The 20,280-nt window shown below is 45.2% G+C and overlaps 1 protein-coding gene across 1 annotated transcript in view; it reads left to right on the forward strand.

Annotated features, from left to right (window-relative positions):
• The first annotated feature begins 424 nt into the window (after positions 1-424).
• BLK (BLK proto-oncogene, Src family tyrosine kinase) overlaps positions 425-20,280 on the forward strand; it is a 45,968-nt gene continuing 26,112 nt past the window's right edge. Inside the window, exon 1 of the mRNA XM_014534305.1 lies at positions 425-614. The gene's annotated coding sequence lies outside the window, so the exon portion shown is untranslated. The remainder of the gene's footprint in view (positions 615-20,280) is intronic.

Consider the following 20,280-nt stretch of genomic DNA (forward strand, 5'->3'; position numbering starts at 1 on the left):
ATAGTATCTCACAAGCCAAGTATTAGCAGCACTATTTGGAAAACCAAAGCAACAAGGCCGAGAGAACTGTGGCACCAGCTCACACAGGTGGCACCAGGTAGCAGATCCCAGTGCTGCAACACAGAAAAAATACCTGATAGAATTATCTGTAAGTTTTACTAACTCTGCTAGGCGCATGTAGGAAAAACACTGCCCATGTTGGTAAACCAAAACCCCATGAGAAAACTTTCTGGTGGCACAGGGGCGTTGTGACCAATGTGGCCCAGGGCCAGAGAAAGACCAGCTGCTCCTGGGCCTTCCTCCTGGGCTGTTCTGGGGCAGAAGCGCCCATTGGACCCAGTGAGCCCATGGAAGCTTTAAAAGTGCTCGGGAGGGGCGGGGCTCCTTGGGGGCGGCTGGTGCAGCTCTGACCACAGACCGGAGAGCCTGCCACCTCTGCCGGGTGCTTGCCATCGTCAGGAAGCCACGAGCTGCGTGAACTGATTGAGACCGCTGAGATGGGCTTTTCCTTTAGGATTGCATCAGCCGTTGCTGGATGTGGTTAGAAGGCTGCTAAACCACAAGGATGCTGGGATTTGAAGAGCTATGGTGACAAGCCACTGAGCATTGCCAAGGTAAGACTCTGCATCTTCTGCCTTCTAGACCATCTCATTTCCTTAAACTGTGCAACCAGTGCTCTGAGGCCCGTGGTTGAGAAAGCAGGCAGGAGCGGCGCTATGGATGTTATAGATGGAGAGAAAGATATTAATATGATGAGCCACACCAATGAATAGACTGTTCCACTGTTGGTTCGTTTTAATTTAATTTAATTTTTTAATATATTTTTATTGATTTCAGAGAGAGAGAGATAGAAACATCAATGATGAGAATCACTGATGGGCTGCCTCCTGCCACTGGGGACCGAGCCGGCAACCTGGGCGTGTGCCCAGACCAGGAATCGAACCGTGACCTCGAACCTGAGATTCAGTCCGCAGACTGGCACTCTATCCACTAAGCCAAACCAGCTAGGGCGGTTTGTTTTAATTTTAGAGAGTTTTTTTTTATTTATAAAAGCTCATTCATTCCGGGTAGATTCTGCGTCTTGGGCTTTTTAAACTGGAAAAGACCGTGGATATGCCATAGAGAGAGAACAGACAAGGCTGTGGGCTGGGGATACGGGTGGGCACACATGTGCCAGTTGGAGGGGCTCCAAGCAAGTTACTCAGCCTCTCTGTAACAGAGGTAATGACATCTCCAGGGCAGAGTTGATAGAGGCTAGCATGATGTATGGCTCGAGGTAAATGCTTGGTTGTTGCTTTTGCTTTGTTTTTGAAAAAGGTTTTCCATTTTTTTAGCCATTGGGAGCAGGGTGATGAAATAGGTTTAATGATGACCTTTTTGGCTAAGAGATCTATTTGGCCAGCTGTGGAAAGGAAAGAATGGTTGATAACAACATCCTGAAGATTTTTTTAGAAGTCTGGGGTTTTGACAGATTTTCCATTCATTTTCTAATTGGCCACTGCTTTCATTCTCAACTATCCACATTACCAAGGAACTAAAGAATCACTATCATCATGCTTCCATAGTTATAGAGGAGAATTCTGCATAATAGATATGTTGTAGACACTCCTCTGTCCTTGATAGAATCTGTATTCCCCTCACCTTGAGTGAGGGCTGGAAGTGAAGATGGAAAGGGGGAAATAGAAACTCTATAGTGGTGAATACGGGCAGACACCACCTTAGCCAGGCGATCAAGGTTAATGTCTTGAGGCTAAGTCATATATTGTGTAACTTTTGCTATGATACTTGGAAAAAATACTTCACCTTTGTGCTATTCTTTCCCCCAATGCATAACCCCAGTCTAGTCAGGAAAAAACATCAGACAAACCCAAACGGAAGGACAGCCTACAGACCACTTGACCTTCAAGTGTGTCAAGGTCATGAAAGATGAGGAAAGATAGGGAAACTGTCACACATCAGAAGAGAGTAAGGAGACAGGACAACTCAATCCAGAACTCACATCCTGGATTCGATTGAATCCCGGAACAACACACACAAAAAGTCATTAGTGAAAAATAGGTGAGATCTAACTGAAGTCTAATATTTTAATTAATGTCATTGTACCAATGTGAATTTCTTAGTTCTGGCATATGTACCATGGTGAGGTAAAATGTTAACATTAGGGGAAGCTGAATGAAGGGTATATGGGTAGCCTCTATATTATCTTTGTAATTTATTCGTAAACCTAAAATTGTTCTAAATTAAAGAGCCAAAAAATTTATACTTATCCTGCCTCAGAAGGGGTCAAAATCTGAACACACTTGGGAAAACTGGCATCTATGGCCCAGTGGTCCCCATTATCTCTGAACATTCTGGAACATAGCAGACCTTTAGCTTTGCCTACCATTCTCTCTCCCAACTCGCACCTTATTCCAGGAAAGCTCTATATTTCCCTCTCTTGATAGTATTTCTCACCAGTCATTTCTTTTCTCAATCAGCACACATATCTTGAGCCTTCCGTCTGTGTCAGGGGTTTTAGAGTCAAGTACCCCTCCCTTTATCGGCCCAGCAGAGCTCACTGGGCTGGGTCAGGCTCTCAGGCCTCCAAGTGCTTGCCCAGCTGCCCAAGCCTGACCCCTCTCCAGTTAGGAAGCGGAAGACCAAGAATGGAGGCAAGTGGGGGCCCAGACCCTGCACAGAATACCTGGATGGGATCTGCTTGCTGTCCTCCGGGCCCAATCATCCCTACGGAATCTGTGGCCAGCCAAGCAACTGGGAGCTGTTCCGGGAAACACTCCCTTTGAGTGGAGCTATGGCCTTAGGGGCCTAAAGTGGGAACTCAAGGGCCAGTTCCTGCTTGAGTGACAACCTAGCCTTGGGAGCCCACTCTGCTGCCCTAGAATCTGCAGCAGCCAGATGAGACCACCAGGGACCAACATCCTTGCTTTTGAGGTTCGGGTGTGTGGATAGGTGATGGGGAGGCAGAGAAGCTTGGCACACCCCCCCCACACACACACACACACATACACCCCACAGACACAGAAGAGCAGGTGTGCCCTTGTGCAAAAGTGATGTCTCAACCATATTACAGAAATGCTTTGGAAGCAGGAGAGAAAGAAGAAAGAATTATGAAACCACAGGAAGACAGCACATAGATGAAGATCACACTTAGATGAAGATCAGAACTAAAGAGTGGTGATTGCCACTGGGCCTACACTACCTTTCCTGTCGAATCTCCTGCTCCCCACACTGCCAACCTGTATGCTTTGACTATACCAGCCACAGGTTGCTTCTAGAATGTACCAGCTGGTGCTCCTGCTGGCCCCTCTGCCTGGGGTCCCCTCCCCACTTCCTCATGCAGGCAAGCCCCACTTCTTCTCATTCTAGGGACCAGCACCAATGTCTTCTCTTCTGTCACAAGTGCCCAAATCCATCCCTGTGTCCCCAAGAACCTTCTGCACATGCTTAGGGCCACATGTTTTCAGATCTGCTGGTGGGTTATTTTGTTTTATTTTATGCCCAAGTTCTTCCCACTGGGCCTGAGCTCCTCCAGGGCAGGGACCAAGTCCTCCCTTCGGGTCCCAGCACCCAGAATAGTGCCAGCACAGGGTGGATACCCTGTGAAATGGTTCTTGAGTGAAAGAATCAAAGGACAAATTCTTGAACGCAAGTGAAGATTAAGACAGAAAAAGGCTTGAAGGAGCAAAAGCATGTAAGAGTTAATGATCGCTCTTAGGCCCAATGAGCTCCAGTGCCATCGCCACATGGGGATTTTAACAGGGGCCCTTGCAGAAGGAGATGGCCATGTGGGCCAGGCGAAGGTGCTGGGCCTGGGGCCAGCCAGTTCTACACTAGGACCTACCTGGCTCTGCCACTTGCCACCTGGGGGAGTGTGAGCAAATGACCTAGCTCTCTGTGAAATGGGAACAGTTGCATCTAGCTCTGAGCCCAGATGTGAGAACTGAATTGAGCAAGATGATCATAGCACAGAGACTGAGACATACAAGAGGCTCTGCCATGGGCACTGCTGCCCCCACATGACCTCCACTCCCCATGGGCCACTGTGTGGTTCATGCTTACTTCCAAAACCATGGTGGTTCTCTTGGGTGCCTTGTCATCGCTGGCCTCTGCACACCTTGATACCTGGGCTGCTAGATTAGGACCAGGTTGAGGCAAGCAAGACACCAGTGGCACAAAAGTTAAGAAGGTCCTGACTCTCCGTGTTGCTCAAGTTCAGGGAATGTTCGTATATGTTTATGTAGTATCTGCAAGGGTATGAGATGATCTGTGCTTAATGAATTAAGTCAGGAGTTCTGACCTCCATGACCGTGGACCCCTGGTGAATTTCACGGGTCCTATGAAGTCCTGAACTTGAATGTGAGCTTTTGTGGACATGTACACCTTTCTGCAAAGAGTGCTTATGGCTTTCATCAGATTCCCCAAAGGATTCGTCAACCCAAAAACATTTGGAATCACCAAGTCCAATATTTACTAAGAATAATTTAATTTTCTCTCTCAATGTGTTGTGCAGAAAAGAAAGTGGGAAGAACTTGGGCATAGGAGTAAGACAAGGCAGCCATGCCTGAGAGGTCCTATAGCATAGATGTTGGACACTCAGCCTTGTGACCAGAGGGTCTGAGTTCAAGATTGAGTCCTGCCACTTTCTGGCTGTGTAACCTTGGGCAAACCACCAAATGTCTTCATTACATAACAATAGTTTGACCTCACTCTATACTGGCAGCCTTACCTATCTCAAGCAGATTACTTAGACCCTCAAGTCTTATTTCTTTATTTATTGACTAGAGGCCTGTCACACGAAAAGATTCGTGCAATAGGCCTTCCCTCCCCCTGGCTGCCGGCACCGGTTTTCCTCCGGCACCCGGGACCCAGGCCTTCTCTCCGCCGGAGCCACCTTCAGTCTTCGCTGCTCCGGCCGGAGCCGCCTTCAGTCTTCTCTCCACCGCTTAGCGCCTATGTATGCAAATTAACCACCATCTTTTTTTGGCGGTTAATTTGCATATCTCGCTGATTAGCCAATGGGAGGTGTAGCGAAGGTACGGTCATGTTTGTCTATTATTAGATAGGAAGGATAACAGCACATCACAGGGTTATAAGAATTAAACCCCGAAGCCCTAATTATTAGGTGAGCTGAAATTGAAGGGTCCACAGTAGCTGCCAGTACTTGAGTGCCAAGAAATGTGCCAGGTGCTTTGTGCACACAGTTCACGTGATCCCCACAACAGCCCTATGATGACCTCAGGAACCACCCAGATTCAGACTCAGGTCTGTGTGACTCCGAAACCAGTGCTCTGACCTCTTCGTTAGTCGGTCTATTATTCGCTCACTGTGTGTGGATCACTGATTCGAGCACTTTAAAAAGGCAAGGGAAGCTCATCGCCCGCACCGAGGTGAGCGCTGCACATACGCTGTGAAGTCCTCCCCAGTTTGCAGACATGAGCACCGCAACTTCGTGGGAATGGAGAGCCAGACGGAGGAGCTCACGACATGTTCACACAACATCTGGGAAACCTCTGCAGGAGGAAGTTGCTGTTCCTCCAGTGGGCGCCTGGCACAATCTGGCCTGAAGAAACAGCCCTCCAGAGAAGTCCTGCCTCATCGTGGGCTGGGTCCCTACATGCCAACTTCCCTTACCCTTTCTCAATGGGCATCATTACTGTGCCCACACGCTCAGCCTCCTTGCTGGCGCCTTTCATTACTCCATTGCTCCCACATCTGTCCACCCTTTGGCATCAGTCCTCCTCTGAACACCTCCTGCCTTGTGGCTTCCTGGCCCTGGAACTGTCAGTGGTTGGCCATTACTTATTGTGACATGCGTGGTAAGCCAGACTTGTGCAGGTACAGAAACGTGGGTCTCTCTGAAGTCAGACATGTCCAGCCATCCTTCCCACCCCAATGGGTCTGTGATGGGGCTGTCACCCAGGTCCTGCCCGCTCTTGGGCCATCAGACAAGGAGCTGCAGAGGGAGGGTTTTTGCAGGAACCAGAGCAGCCCTGTGTCCGTCCGCTGAGCGCTTTGGGAAGGAAATGTCACATGTGCAGGATGTGGGCTGACCCTTGCTCTTACTGTTCATACCCCCCCTCGCCCCAACCCAGCTGCAGGTGCCAGAGCCCACAAGTGAGGGAGGCGGTTAGGGGCTTGGCCTGAGGGGAGTGAGCCAGGCCTTGAGGTCAGAGCTGCGCTGCTATTACTTAGGAGGCTATACTGATGACCGGTGTGCTGATCATGACCCGTAGCAAGGTCAAGCGGCCTCCTGATGGATGAAGCTGCTGCCCCTCCTGTGGGTGACACTGCAGGAAGCTTTCTGTAATTTTCTCTGGGTGGCTGTCATGAGAGTAGCTAACCTCCCAGCACCCAAGGGGACCCTGTGGGGCTACCGCGTCTGTTTCCAGCATCAGCAAAAGGCAGCCAGGCCCCAGGCTTTGGCTTTGGAGCGATTCTAACGCGTTCCCACCAGGACCGGGTCTGAGGCTCTGGACAAGGCATTTACTTCTGACTCTGTGCACCAGCCTCCTTGTGGGTGGGATGAACCTGAAACTCAGAGGGCCTGCACTGTGCAGGGTCTGCTGGGAACCCGGCGGATGCTGGGAACAATGGAGGCGCCATCACTGCAGATTCGGGGTTTGTGTGGGGCTGGGTATGCAGGGCTCTGACCATGTCTGCGAGGCCCAAGCTGCTCTCAGCTGCTCCCGAGGCAAGCAAAGATCTGGGCTGCCAAGAGGCAGGCGATGGGCCGAGAACTTGGAAGAGCAGGCGGATTTTGTACAGCTATAGCATTTCTTCCCTTACTTTGTAAAAATTATATAATACCAAAACATCTTGTGAAAACAGATACAAGCCATCAATAATTCCACCAACTTCACATTTTTTACCCAAGAGCTGCTTGTCTTGGTTCACATGATGCATTTTTTTTTTTCATCCCTGGAACCTTGAAAGATAGATGACTTCGGAGTCTGCTTTTTTTTTCTTTCTTTCTTCCTTTGTTTTTTTCATCACGACATAGACATCTTTCCCACAGCTACACGTCTTCACAATGATCATTTCTGAGGCGGCAATAATATTTCATTGTATAACTCTATTTCACCATTTCAACTAGACGTTTAGTCACTTCCCCTTTTTTAAACACTAGAGAGGACTATGATTAAAAACAAAATGCCATGTAGCCGGCAGAGGTGTTCTGAACATCACGGTGCAACTGAAGACTATTCTTTCCTAATCCCTTCAGGGAATGACAATGACATAGGGAGACGGAATGCTTGTTTGGGGGTGCAGGGGGTGGACTTGGAATTGCAGGGTGACAGTGCCTGAGTTTTCATCTCCTCTCATCTAGTTCCCTTGTGTCAGCAGCTATATTCACTGGCCAGGATTACTGATGTGGTCTTTGGCCGGAGAACAGACTTTCCTCTCCGTGAAATGAAATGACTCATAAGGAAACAAAACCCAAGGGTTTGGCCTCATTTGTCCCATAGTTTCAACCAAAGCTCTTAATCAGAGGTCCGTGAATCGTTGCGGGCAGGAAGGGGTCCTGAAACTGCACAAAATTCGACATGTATGTGCATAAGTGTATTTTCTGGGGAGAGTGTCTGCATCTCAGCAGATTCTCAAAGCAGGCTGTGGCCCCAAAATGTTTTGAAAAACAACTGCTGATCTATCTATCATCTATCTATCTATCTATCTATCTCTATCTCTCTCCTCCCTGACTCCCCACCCCTCATTTTTGGGAGTTTGGGATTAAAATGAAAGAATCCTAAAGATATGTGTCTACATACAGAGCCCCACTGATGAGTTGGGGAACATATTATCCCCAACTAAAAGATGAGGAAACTGAGGCTCAGAAGTACCTCTAAGGGCGCACAGCTGGCACGTAGGAGCCCTGGATTTGAACACAAGTCTGCCTCGCTGCCAAGCCTGGGTGTGCATACTCATTATGCCAAAGTACCTTTTGGTTAAGAGAGTTGCTTCTATTTTTACTTCTTTAACCAAAGGTAATTGCTGATGTGTTAGAGAGATTCTGCCATGATTAAGGCCACCCATGGTTCTTGACTAAAGGAAATGTTTTGGCATCTTTCAAAGCCTTGCGTTTCTCTCCAAGGAGTCGGGCTGACACAGAAATATTTGTGGTTGGTTAACTGTTCTTTCCTGCTACAACCATTAACCATAGGAGGTGAACTGTGTTTATCAAACTGAAATGTTATCACTCAAGGCTTAAGGAGACAAAGTAAGATTGAAATTCAAGAGACCAAACCCAATGGGTGGGAGACTTCAGCCCACAATTTCCTAAACACCACTGGGCCTCTTCAAACATATTGTTTTTATTAACAACAAACTACTTAGCTCCACTGAGTAAAACCCAATGGGTGGGAGACTTCATCCCACAATTTCCTAAACACCATTGGGCCTTTTCAAACATATGTTTTTATTAACAACAAACTACTTAGCTCCACTGAGTGACTTTGGCTATCTAAATGTGTTTGATTCCCTTCTATCTTAGTAATCCTTTCCTGCATCTTTTAAAACTCCAGCCTGCATACCTGGAGGCAAAGAAGATGGGGCATAATTCAATTTCATGTCTCCTTGTTTCCTCTGAAAATCTCTGCCAAATTAACCCCTCATTACTAATGAACACTGGCAGCCCTTAAAGGGGAAAGGCTTTCTGAAAAATGGGAAATAAACCTGCAACAAAAGACTAAATTTTAATTTCATCTTAGGCTTCTTAGATGTAATAGATTAAGCATTAGGTCAATGTGTCTTGTTGGGCCCAAAGTTTTGACTAACAATCAATAATCAGGATATAGAATAATACCAGCTTTGGTATAAATGACATCTGTCTACTGTTGTCTTAGTAAATTAATCTGTTTACTCGTTATGACAGTGGGTTAATGAGGGGAGGTGAATAAGTAGGCATTTATTTATGTTTAGGTTTTCCCCAATTGATTGATTGATTCGTTTTTTCATTCATTCAAAAGAGAAAGATTTACTGCAACGCTGATGTTTCAAATGCTGAGATGGGCCCTGAAAAAAAACAAGTAGTTCCTTCCCTTGAGGCTTTCACAAGGAGTCTAATTCAGAAGGCAGACTTTAAACAAAAGGCCCAATATCCCATGGCTGGGGTGGTAAGAAATACTGTGGGCCAGCACTTGTTTCTTGATGGTTTGGGGTTATTGCTATAATGTATGACTATGCCATGCTATACTAATAATAACTGACACTTACTGGGTGCTTACTGTGTGAGAAGGTACCCTTTTAAGTACAGCATATATATCATCTTGTTCAATAGAAAATCATTCAGAGATGTCCTTTCATTTGGTTTTTGTGCCTTTGCCTCATCTTATAGATAAGTCCAGATTATTCATTTTCAAGGTTTTGGGGGCAACATAACATGATTGTCTTTCTAAAAAATTATTTATTCAAGAAAGGCTGAAGCAAGGTTCTCTCAAAAAACTTTTTGGCTCCAGATAGAATTTTTATTTCCATGGTTTATCACAATTTACCTGATCCCTCACCTCCATGGCCCCTGCCTGGATTAGCCTCCAGCATCCAACCCCAGCAGAACGTACTTGAGTCCCAGAGTGCAGAGTGCTGGGCCTGGCTGAGGCTGCTGATGATACTGTGTGGTCGGCTCAGGAACCAGGACCTCCCATTTTAAAGTGCGTGCCACTGGGTTGGGAGGTGAAGATGGCAAAGGCAGGGGAACGAGGCTGAGGGTGGCAGAAATGAAGACTGGTGATGCATGGACCATGAAGAAGGCAGAGAGGGAGTCAAGAGGAGAAGAGAAACCAGAGCGTCGCTCCTAATAGGATCTCTGTGTCACTGCCTTGGGCCCCTTTGGGTAATGAGAATGCAGGGACAGGACCAACTCCAAGACCCATATCCGTGTCCCAGCCTCATTCTCTGCAGCTCGGCGAGCCCAGGTTCCCACTGAGACCCTGCTGTTCCTCTGTGCCCCCATAAATCTGCAGTGGCATCAAGGGAGGGCTGGGGGCCACATGGAGACCATCCATCCAAAGCCCACACCTTATAGATGAGGGGACAGAGGCAATGAGGTAAAGTGACTCACCCAACATTGCACCATGAGTAATCCAATGATGCCCTTCAGACATTACAAGATGCTCAAGTGCCCTCTGGGCAGCCAGAAAGGGTAGATGTGCTCAGAACAGGTTGGGGGCATTTATCAAGTTCCAGGTTATTTAAACGTGGTAAGCTGGCAGACCAGGAATCCCTTATTGTATAACAGGGCTCTTTATGAGCAAGAATGTGGGCAGCCTGAGCAGCCCACTGCCCGGCCCAGCTGGATTTCAGCTTAGCGTAACTTGGAGAAGTCTGTGCCTTGGAGAGTGTTTAACTCATTGGCCTGTCTTTTGTGAGGGAAATATTTGGAATTTTTTATAGGTCACAGTGGCTGTGGTATTTTATTATACTTAACCTGATAAAATCTGTAATAAATATCCAAAAGAATTCAAAGCAGAGTCTCAGAGAGTTATTTGTATACCCATTTTCATAGCAGCGTTATTAATACTAGCCATGGTTGAACGAATAAATAATAGATAATCAAATTATTACACACACTTACAATGGGATATTATTCAGCCTTAAAAGAGGAAGGAAGTTCGAACACATACCACACATGGATGAACCTGAGGACATTATGTTAAATGAAATAAGCCAGACACAGAGGGACAAATTCTGAATGTTTCCACCTAATATGAAGTATCTATAATAGTCAAATTCATAGAGACAGAAAGTAGCATGGTGGTTGCCAGGGAGTGGCGGAGTGGAAAACGAGTTTTTCTTTAATGGGCAGGGAGTTTCAATACTGCAAGCTGACAAAGTTCCGGAGATTGGTTGCACAACAGTGTGAAGATACTTAACATTACTGAATTGAACACTTAAAAAATTAAGATGCTAAATTTTATGTTCAGTGTATTTTAACACAATGTAAATTTTAAAAAGACATAGAAGATATGTAAGTGCACTCGTTGCTTGAGGTAGGGTAAGAAATGTTTTGTGGCCCTAGTCGGTTTGGCTCAGTGGATAGAGCATCAGCCTGCAGACCAAAGGGTCCCGGGTTTGATTCTGGTCAAGGGCACATACCTTGGTCGCAGGCTCCTCCCCAGCCCGGGCCCTGGTCAAGGGCTTGTGCAGGAGGCAATTAATCGATGTGTTTCTCTGACATCAATGTTTCTCTCTGTCTTTCCCTCTCTCTTCTACTCTCCCTAAAAATCAATGGAAAAATATCTTTGGGTGAGGATTGACAAAAAAAAAAGAAAGAAAAGAAAGAAAGAAAGAAAGAAAGAAAGAAAGAAAGAAAGAAAAAGAAAGAAAGAAAGAAAGAAAGAAAGAAAGAAAGAAGAAATGTTTTGTGAACCATTGTTTCATGGTGTGGGTGTGCATATGTGCACCTAGGAATGTTCTATCTGGTGGTGTACAGTGTATTTCTTACTGATGGTCCTAATAAAAAGAAAGAAGAAAAAGAATTTTGGCAGACACCTCTGTGGACGACCTCAGACCACAGAGCAAAGAGACCTCCCCTGTGTGTGGTACAGCAAAGAGCGGCTGCTGCTCTATTGTTGTCACTTCCCAAGGGACCTTCTTTCTGATATACACAGGAAACACTTGTTGATGTCTACTGAAAGAAGGAGAATCTAGGAGGTCTTGTACACTCTCTATATTCTCGCATTTTCCCAAGAAAACTCCATGGATGTGGGAGAGAAGAAAATAAATATTTAGCAAACTCAACTATGTAAGGGGGGAGGAAAGGAAGGAAGGAAGGAAGGAAGGAAGGAAGGAAGGAAGGAAGGAAGGGAGGGAGGGAGAAGAAAGGAAGGAAGGGAAGGAAAAAAGAAGGGAGGGAGGGAGAGAAAGAAGGAAGGAAGTGGGGATAAAGATGGAGGTGGTCTAGATTTCTCAGACTTGCAGATTTTATATAAACCCTCTGTAATCTCATGAAGCTAAACACCTCCTTGGAAGCCTTCCCAGGGCTTGAACAGGGATCTGGAAATTGTGCCTGTTCTGTAGAAGCAGCAGGGAACAGCACCCCATGATACTGGGCCTTCAGGCATGCACAGTAGGTGTCCTGGGAACTGCCCTGCAGCCATGCCCAAGCAGACATTGTGGAGGGGAACCTAGTGAAAGTGAAAGTGTGGGGTTTGATGAAGCAGAACCATTAGCACCTGGTTTATAACTTTTAGAAAGTGCTACACATAAGATGAGCTCCTCACAGTGGCTCCCAGATACAGAGAGGCAGAGCATTGATTTAAATGTATTCATCGTGACTTACAATTCCTACTCTTCCTGCCATCCAGGGAACCTGGGAAAAGTGGTAACAATAGTTTGGGCCACGAGGGGAAAGGGAGATGGATTAAAATGAGGGTGGGTTTTCATCCTGACACGTCATTTACTAACCCTGATGCTTAGTACCCTCCCCTCCCAACCCTCACAGGGCTGTTGCAAGGAGCAAATTTGATGACATGTCAGTTGTCACTATAGATATTAATTAGAATGGATGCCATATTAGAAGAGGAGCCATCCATCCTTTCATTCAAAAATATCTGTGTACTTTTACTACGGGCACTGGAGTTACATCATGGACAAAACAAGGCCTGTCCTCACCTAGGGGCTCACCTAGTAGAGGGAGAAGACAGATGCTAAGCAAGTCAGTAAACCTGGAGTGTCAGGTGAGGGCCAGGACTATGGAGTAAAATAAATCAGAGTGAAGTGCCTGGGATGGCCGGGTCTGTGTGATTTTGAAAGGTCAGGAAGCGTCCCTCTGCTAACCAAGTGACATTTGAGCGGAGGCCTGAAGGAGGTAAAGGAGCTGACAATAGCTGAGGAAGAATGTTCTAGGCAAAGGAAGAGCAAATACAAATGTCCTGAGGTGAGTGTGTTTGCTTGTTTAAGGCCCAGTAAGGAAGCCGATGTGCTGGGGGCAGAGTGGGTAAGGGGGGAGAGTGGTAGGAGAAGAGAGGAGAGAAAAGTGTGGATCAATTCTAAGGACTTTGGAGTGTGTGTGTGTGTGTGTATGTGTGCACGCGTGCGCGTGTGTGTGGTAAAATATCTATATATACAAAAGCCTAAGTGACCATTATGACCAGTCGACTGGTCGCTATGATGAGCACTGACCACCAGGGGGCAGACGCTCCATGCAGGAGCTGCCCCCTGGTGGTTAGTGTGCTCCCACAGCCAACTTCCCACAGCCTCCCACGGTTCCTTCCCCCCACCCGCTGCCCCGATTGGCCCTGATTGGGACTGGTGAGATGGCCCTGATCAGCCCCAATCTCCGGCCAGGCCGAGGGACCCCACCTGTGCATGAATTCATGCACTGGGCCTCTAGTACATGACATAAAATTCACCATTTGAAGCATACAGTTCAGTGCATTAAGTACGTTCACATTGCTGTGCAACCATTTTTTTCTAAAACTTGTTTAACTTTCCCAACTGAAACTCTGTACCCATATGTTATGGGCTGAACTGTGTCAAAGTCCTAACCCCTAAAACTTCAGAATGTGACAGAATCCTTCAAGAAGTAATCAAGTTCAAATGAGATCATTATCTTATAATTTAATCTGATCATGTGCCTCTAAGAAGAGGCGGTTAAGGCGCCGACAGACACAGACAAAAGACACTGGACAAAGATGGCCATCTATAAGCCAAAGAGAATGGCCTCAGAAGACACAAACCCTTCCAACACCTTAATCTCAAACTTCTAGCCTCCAGAACTGTGAGAAAATTAATTTTTGTTGTTTAAACTACTCAGGCTGTGGTACTTTATTATGGCAACCCAAGTAAGTAAACACACCATTAAACACTAACTCCCTAGTCTCCCCCTTCCAGCCCCTGGCCACCATCATTCTACTTTCTGTGTCTATGAATTTTACTGTTCTAGATGCCTCATATGAATGGAATCATACAGTATTTGTTCTTTTATGTCCAAATGCTTTCACTTAGCATAATGCCTTCAAGGGTCACCCATGTTATAGCGTGTGTCAGAGTATCCTTCCCTTTGTAAGGCTACATGCTGCTGTATTGTATGGATCTGCCACATTTTGTTTATCTAATCACCCATCGATAGACACTTGGGTTGTTTCCACCTTTTGGGTATTGTGAATAAAGCTGCTATGGATGTTAGTATACAAATATCTACTCCAGTCTCTGCCTTCAATTCTTTGGGCTCTATACCCACAAGTGAGATTGCTGGATCCTATGGCAATTCTGTTCACTTTCTTGAGGAGATGTCATAGAGGACTTCAGATTTTTCAGTGAGTGGGATAGGACCAATGGCGGGTTCTGGTCTGACCAGAGAAGTTTCACTGAGTGGGAGAGGACCATTGGCAGAGTCTGGGTGGAGACGTTTCAGGATCACAATTGGCTGCCTTGCTAGAAGCAGGCTGGTGGGAGGGCAGATACAGGAGCAGAAAGACCAGTGAGAAAGCCACTGCAAGAATCCCGGCTTTGACTGGGATGGCAGCAGTGGAGGCAGGGAAAGTGGCCCTGCTCTGGATGTATGTAGAAGGTAGAGCTGGCAGCGTTAGTGATGGTTTATTTGTGAGATGCAGGAGAAAAAGCGTGAGCAACCAGAAGAGGGAGTCGCCATTTGTAGAGATGGGGAAATCTTTGAGACCCGCAGGCTTGGGAGCAGACTGGGGACTTGCTCTGGCCTTTGGAAGTCTGGGCTGTTTACTAGGAATCCGAGTGGCAATATCAGTGGTGATGTCAGCTGGGCCCCTGAGTTCCACCAGCCCCTTTCTCTGGCTCTTGTCCCACGTGGGTATCATGGACCTCCAGCCTCCAAGCACAACCAGACCTTTCAGGTGCGTCTAGGCTTCTGAGAGCTGCTGCTGCTGCAGCTTATGCCTTGTCCTCGGTGCCTCTCCTGCTTTCTGCCCTTCCTGGGAGTGTGGGGGTGAAAAAAAGCAGCCACCAATTAAGAGAGCATTTAAGCTCAACCATATAATTATCTTAATTCCAACCATATAAACTAGCTCCCAATGTAAAACTAGACTGTTCTCTTATTAAACAGAAGTAATACTCTTAATACGAGCAACAAGAATGACTTCTCCCTGCGTGGACTTAGAACAAATAAATCACTGATAGTTAACAGCAAAATAAACCCAACCCAACAATAAAGCACTTATTAAGCAAGTTGTTAACCCAACACAGGCGTACATTCAAGGAAAGTTTTAAAATTTTCAAAGGAACCTGTGGGGGCAGGAGGTAGTAATCCAGCCCCTGCAGACCTCCCTCCTTCCCCGCCAGAGCCAGCTGCTGTGAGAGCCTGCACCTGCCTGTGCTGCGGTCAGAGCTCCTGGTGGATCCCGTTACATGGTGGGTCCTACTCCCCAAGGCCCCTCTCAGACCTGACAGTGGTTCTGGAGAGCCAGAGAAGTGAGTACGTTTCCCCACAGCAGCACCCAGGGCAGCCCGGCCCTGTGCCCACGGATAAGAGGGCAGCTCCAGGAGAAGTCATTAAAAAGATGTGGTCCCTGGTTGGTATTTCCCAGTGGTTAGAGCATCGGCTCTGCACACCCAAGGGTCTCAGGTTTGACTCCCAGTCAAGGTCATATACCTCGGCTGCAAGTTCAATCCCCAGCCCAGTTGGGGCATCTGCAGGAGGCAACCAATCAATGTGTCTCTCTCACATCAATGTTTCTCTCTCTCTCTCTCTCTCTCTCTCTCTCTCTCTCTCTCTCTCCCCCCTCTCCTCTCTCTCTCTTCCCCTCCCTCCTTCCTTTCCACTCTCTCTAAAAATCAGTGGAAAAAATATTCTTGGGTGAGAATAAACAAAAAAACAAAAAGCATACAAACAAACAAAAGGATGTGGGAGCAGGGCGTCCTCGAGTGGCTGGTTGTCAGTGAGTGCCACGGATGCCGGCCTCTCAGCTCTCACTTTACAGAAGGGGAAACCGAGGCTGGGAGAGGGTGAGGGAATGGTCAGGGTCCACAGCCTGGCTGAGAACTGTAGGATCCAGTTCTCCTGGTTCTGGGGAGCTGGCAGCCCCCCGACCCCCACGGAGCAGCCTTTGGCCTCACACAGGCATTGGGAGCCCTTTATTCTAAGCGAGGCATGCACTTTCCAGTTCGGGCTTCAGACCAAACCCGCACTTCCCTTTATGTTTATCCAGCACACTCAATTTTTAAAACCTGACCTAACCAATCCCTGCAGGACACTGGGTTCTAGTTCTGAACGCAGACGTCCCACAGCAAGGGTGGGGTGCAGCATAAGGTTACACTCTTTTTAAAATATTTAGATTTTTATTGATTTCAGAGAAGAAGGGAGAGGGAGAGGGAGAGGGAGAGGAGAGACAGATAGACACATCAATGATGAAAGAGAATTATTGATCGGCTGCCTCCTGCATGCCCCCTACTGGGGATCAAGCCTTCAACCTGAGCATGTGTCCTCACCTGGAATCCCAGACATGTGCCCTGCCTGGGAATTGAACCATGACCTCCTGATTCATAGGTCGATGCTCAATCACTGAGCCACACCGGCCAGGTTACATTCTTTAGGACTGAGGGGCACCTCTTACTCCTGCACAGACAGCCCCTCACAGTTGAAGGTCATCATCCCCTTGTCACTGACACCTCACCATTTCCACCCACTGTCCCCATTTCCACTGACACACTCTCTCACGCCGCCTCCGGCAGTGGTCTCCAGCCCAGTGACTCTGCTTCTGGGCTCACACCCCACAATCTTCTCTACATGCAGCCTCAGTGATCTTTTAAAGGTAAGTCGGCCCTGCCTAAACCATCCGATGGTTTAACGTGGCATTTTGAAAGAAAGCCCAGCTTCTTTTCCTGTCCCTTTTCTTTGTCCTCACCTCCTCCCGCGCCCTGCCCCTCTGCTCCCAGCCTGGCCCAGGTCTGTGCTCAAAGGTATCCCTGGGGGAGAGACGGAGCTCCTCACCACAGGGAGGACGAGACTGTCTGGCCCAGCCTGGGGGCCTGAGGGCTACGCTGCTATCAGGGCTTGTATACAGCTGCTGGCGGCCACGCTGCCATAGCCTTTCCAGAAAGCAACTTGACAGTTAGGATCATGGATCCTGAAACAGTTCCATGGTATTGGGCCAAAGCAATTTTCCTTCTGAGAGCCTAAACAAAGGGGAGAAAGCATAAATGTAGGCAGCAATTTATACAGAAATATTAGATAAAGCTCTGTGTGTTAGTATAAAAATTGTAATGTGTTTTTATAAGTTTGAATGATATCAAAAGGCCTATGATGTAGTATTAAATGATAAGAAGAACACAAAAGTGTATGTACGGTAGTAATAGCTAATAATATGCATTTAGAAGCTATTTGTGCCAGGGACCATGCCAAGGACTTTACTTATTCTTTCTAATTCTCTCAACAACCTTGTGAGGCAGTTATTAGTATGTTACTGACTGGGAAAATGAGACTTCAAGAGATTGAGGAAATTAACAAATGTGATGTAGTTTATAAATTATAAAGTCAGGATTTTAATCCATTTTAAAGATTAAACCATACTCCATACTGATTTCAGCTTTGTAAAATTTTTTTAATGTTTGTGTCTCCCCACCCTTCAAAAAAAGACTAAGAAGAAATAAACCAAAATATTAACAAAGATTCCCTCTGAGTATTGGGATTATGAAAATGTTTCTTCTTTATAACTTCCTGTATTTAAATTATTTTTTTATAATGAGCACATATTCTCATACAAAGTTTTGAGTTTTATTAAAAAATAAGTTGTCGTACACAAAACTGAAGATGAATAAATGGCTAAATAAAATGAGGCATATTTACTTAGTGGAATAAGATCAAACAAAAACTAGAAGAAGTAGGGATCTATGTAGCAAAGTGAACAAATCTGAAAAACACAATTTTAAGTAAAAAAGAAAAGCAAATTGCAAAAACTTGCTTTATGAAGTCATTTTTGCAAAATTTACAAAACAACAGTATATGTCATTTGTGGTTGCTTATACATATGTCACAAATGCACAAAATCGTACATGGTAATAACACCCACTAACTTCAAGATTAGTTTTGGAGACAGAGAGAAGGGGAAATAATGCTCAAGCTTTAGCGATATCTGTGACATAACAAGAGAGGAAGAAAAAATAGATAAAGCTAAGTGTGACAAAACATTAGTATCTGTTTGATATTAGTGTTATTACACTAGTCTGTGTGCTTTTATATAGATAAGATATTCATAATTAACAGTAAGAAAACTTAAACTAGTTTAATATTTCTATAAACTTGGGGTGGGGAAGAAATTTCTAAGTGTGAACATCAAAGACAAAGATTGTAACAGAGATGAATAAATTGGCTAGATAGCAATGATAACCTTTGTGTGCAATAAATACCATAAACATTAAAAAGCAAAAGATAAATTGATAAAAATATTTACAATATAGATGACATACCAATGTATAAATTAAATACATAAATTCTATAGAGAGGTCCTATATGTCATTAAGATAATGATAAACACTTCAATGTAAAAATGAGCAGATGACATGGACAACCAAATGATCATGAGTAACACAACTGGTTGATAAATACATAATAAATATTAATAGCAAATGAAATTAAAGCTATGTTGTTTATCACCTTTCATTTAGCAGATTGACAGATTTCTTTAAAACTTGATAAAAGCCATTGACGAAGGACCAGGGAGATGGGCCTTCATCACTGTGAGAGTGTAAATCAGGATTACTTTTGTGGAAACCAGTTTAGCATCACAGATGAAGATCCTTAAAAATGTGCATCTTCTTCGACTTCGTCATTCCACTTATAGAGAAATAGCTTTGAAAATATTGAAACAACAACTAAATGTAGATTTTATAAGGATGTTTCTTAAAGGTTTCTTTAGACTAGTCAAAGTTGAAAATAATTTATTTGACCAATGGTAGTTAAATAAATTAATGTCAAGTCTTTACAATGGCACGTAGTTAATAATATTGCTTCCAACTTTGTATACTCATGCATGCTGTGTGAAATTCCTAGAGGACAATTTACAAAATATGCCAGAAGACTTAAACGTGGTGTGCTCTTGGGCCACCAATTGCACTTCTAGGATTTTTAAACTCATCCAAGATTAATGGGGGATGGGAAGAAGGATAAAACACAGGAGCAAAGGACTTTAAAAAAAAATCCTCACCAGAAGATATGCTTTTCACTGATTTTAGAGAGAGAGAAAGAGAGAGAGAAACATTGATGTGAGAGAGAAGCATTCATTGGTTGCCTCCTGCAGGGCACCCTGATTGGGGATCAAACCCACAACCTAGGTATGTGCCCTGACTGGGAATTGAACCCTCAACCTTTTTAGTGGACAGGACAACGCTCCAACCAACTGGGTCACCTAGCCAGGGCAGCAAAGGATATTTTTGCCACATTATATTTGATACTAAAAAGAAAAAATGGAAACGACTTAGGTGTGTTACAAAAGCAATGGGCAAAATAAGTTTGATACAACCTTCTGATAATGTGCCTCGCAGCCTTACAATCAATGCTACAGGCAAAACAGATGACAGGCGAAGATGGTCATGATACTCTCTTCTAAAGCAGGTCACAAAACAGGATGTAGATAATGATCCCAGTTTTGCTTTTTTTTTTTTTTAAATGGCAATGGAAAGTTACATACCAGACTGTTAACCATGGTTATCTGGATGGTGGTATTGCTGGTAATCTTTATCTCCCTCTCTACTTTCTGAATTTCCTGCAACAAAAGCAAATTACATGCATGGAGAGGAGAGTATATTTAACCTGATTCATAAGAGGAGGCTGAGTTCTCCAAGTGTGGCCTGAATACATAAAGATTTAACTATATTATTTTATATCATAAACTCAATCACCCTCATTCTGTTCTAAAATCCTCCCTAATTTTCTGATCAGTTTCACATTTTTCACAGATATTATCACAAGTGTTTTATTTTTTACTACCTCACATACTTTGGGAAAGGGTAGAATCAGCCAGACTTCAGATAGAATTGATTTTCAAATATCAGGCAAGCCCTTAAACCTCACTGAGCCTGGGTTTCTCCATCTGTAAAATGGGGAGGAATATGTCTCCTGTTGGGGCTAGATACGCACTCTACACACAACACAGATCATCTTGTCTAGCCTGGCGTCGGAAGGAGGGTTAGGCACTGCGCTAATCATTATTAGTATTCCTGTCCTCATGGGAGACACAAATCCTACGACAAGAGTTGTACAAGTGAATTTAAATCTCTCTGTCTCTAGCGGGACAAACGTGTCTCTAGATCAGTGGTTCTCAACCTTCCTAATGCCACGACCCTTTAATACAGTTCCTCATGTTGTGGTGACCCCCA

The sequence above is a fragment of the Myotis brandtii genome, unplaced genomic scaffold (assembly GCF_000412655.1).
Source record: "Myotis brandtii unplaced genomic scaffold, ASM41265v1 scaffold1282, whole genome shotgun sequence".
In the NCBI taxonomy this organism is placed as follows: domain Eukaryota; kingdom Metazoa; phylum Chordata; class Mammalia; order Chiroptera; family Vespertilionidae; genus Myotis; species Myotis brandtii.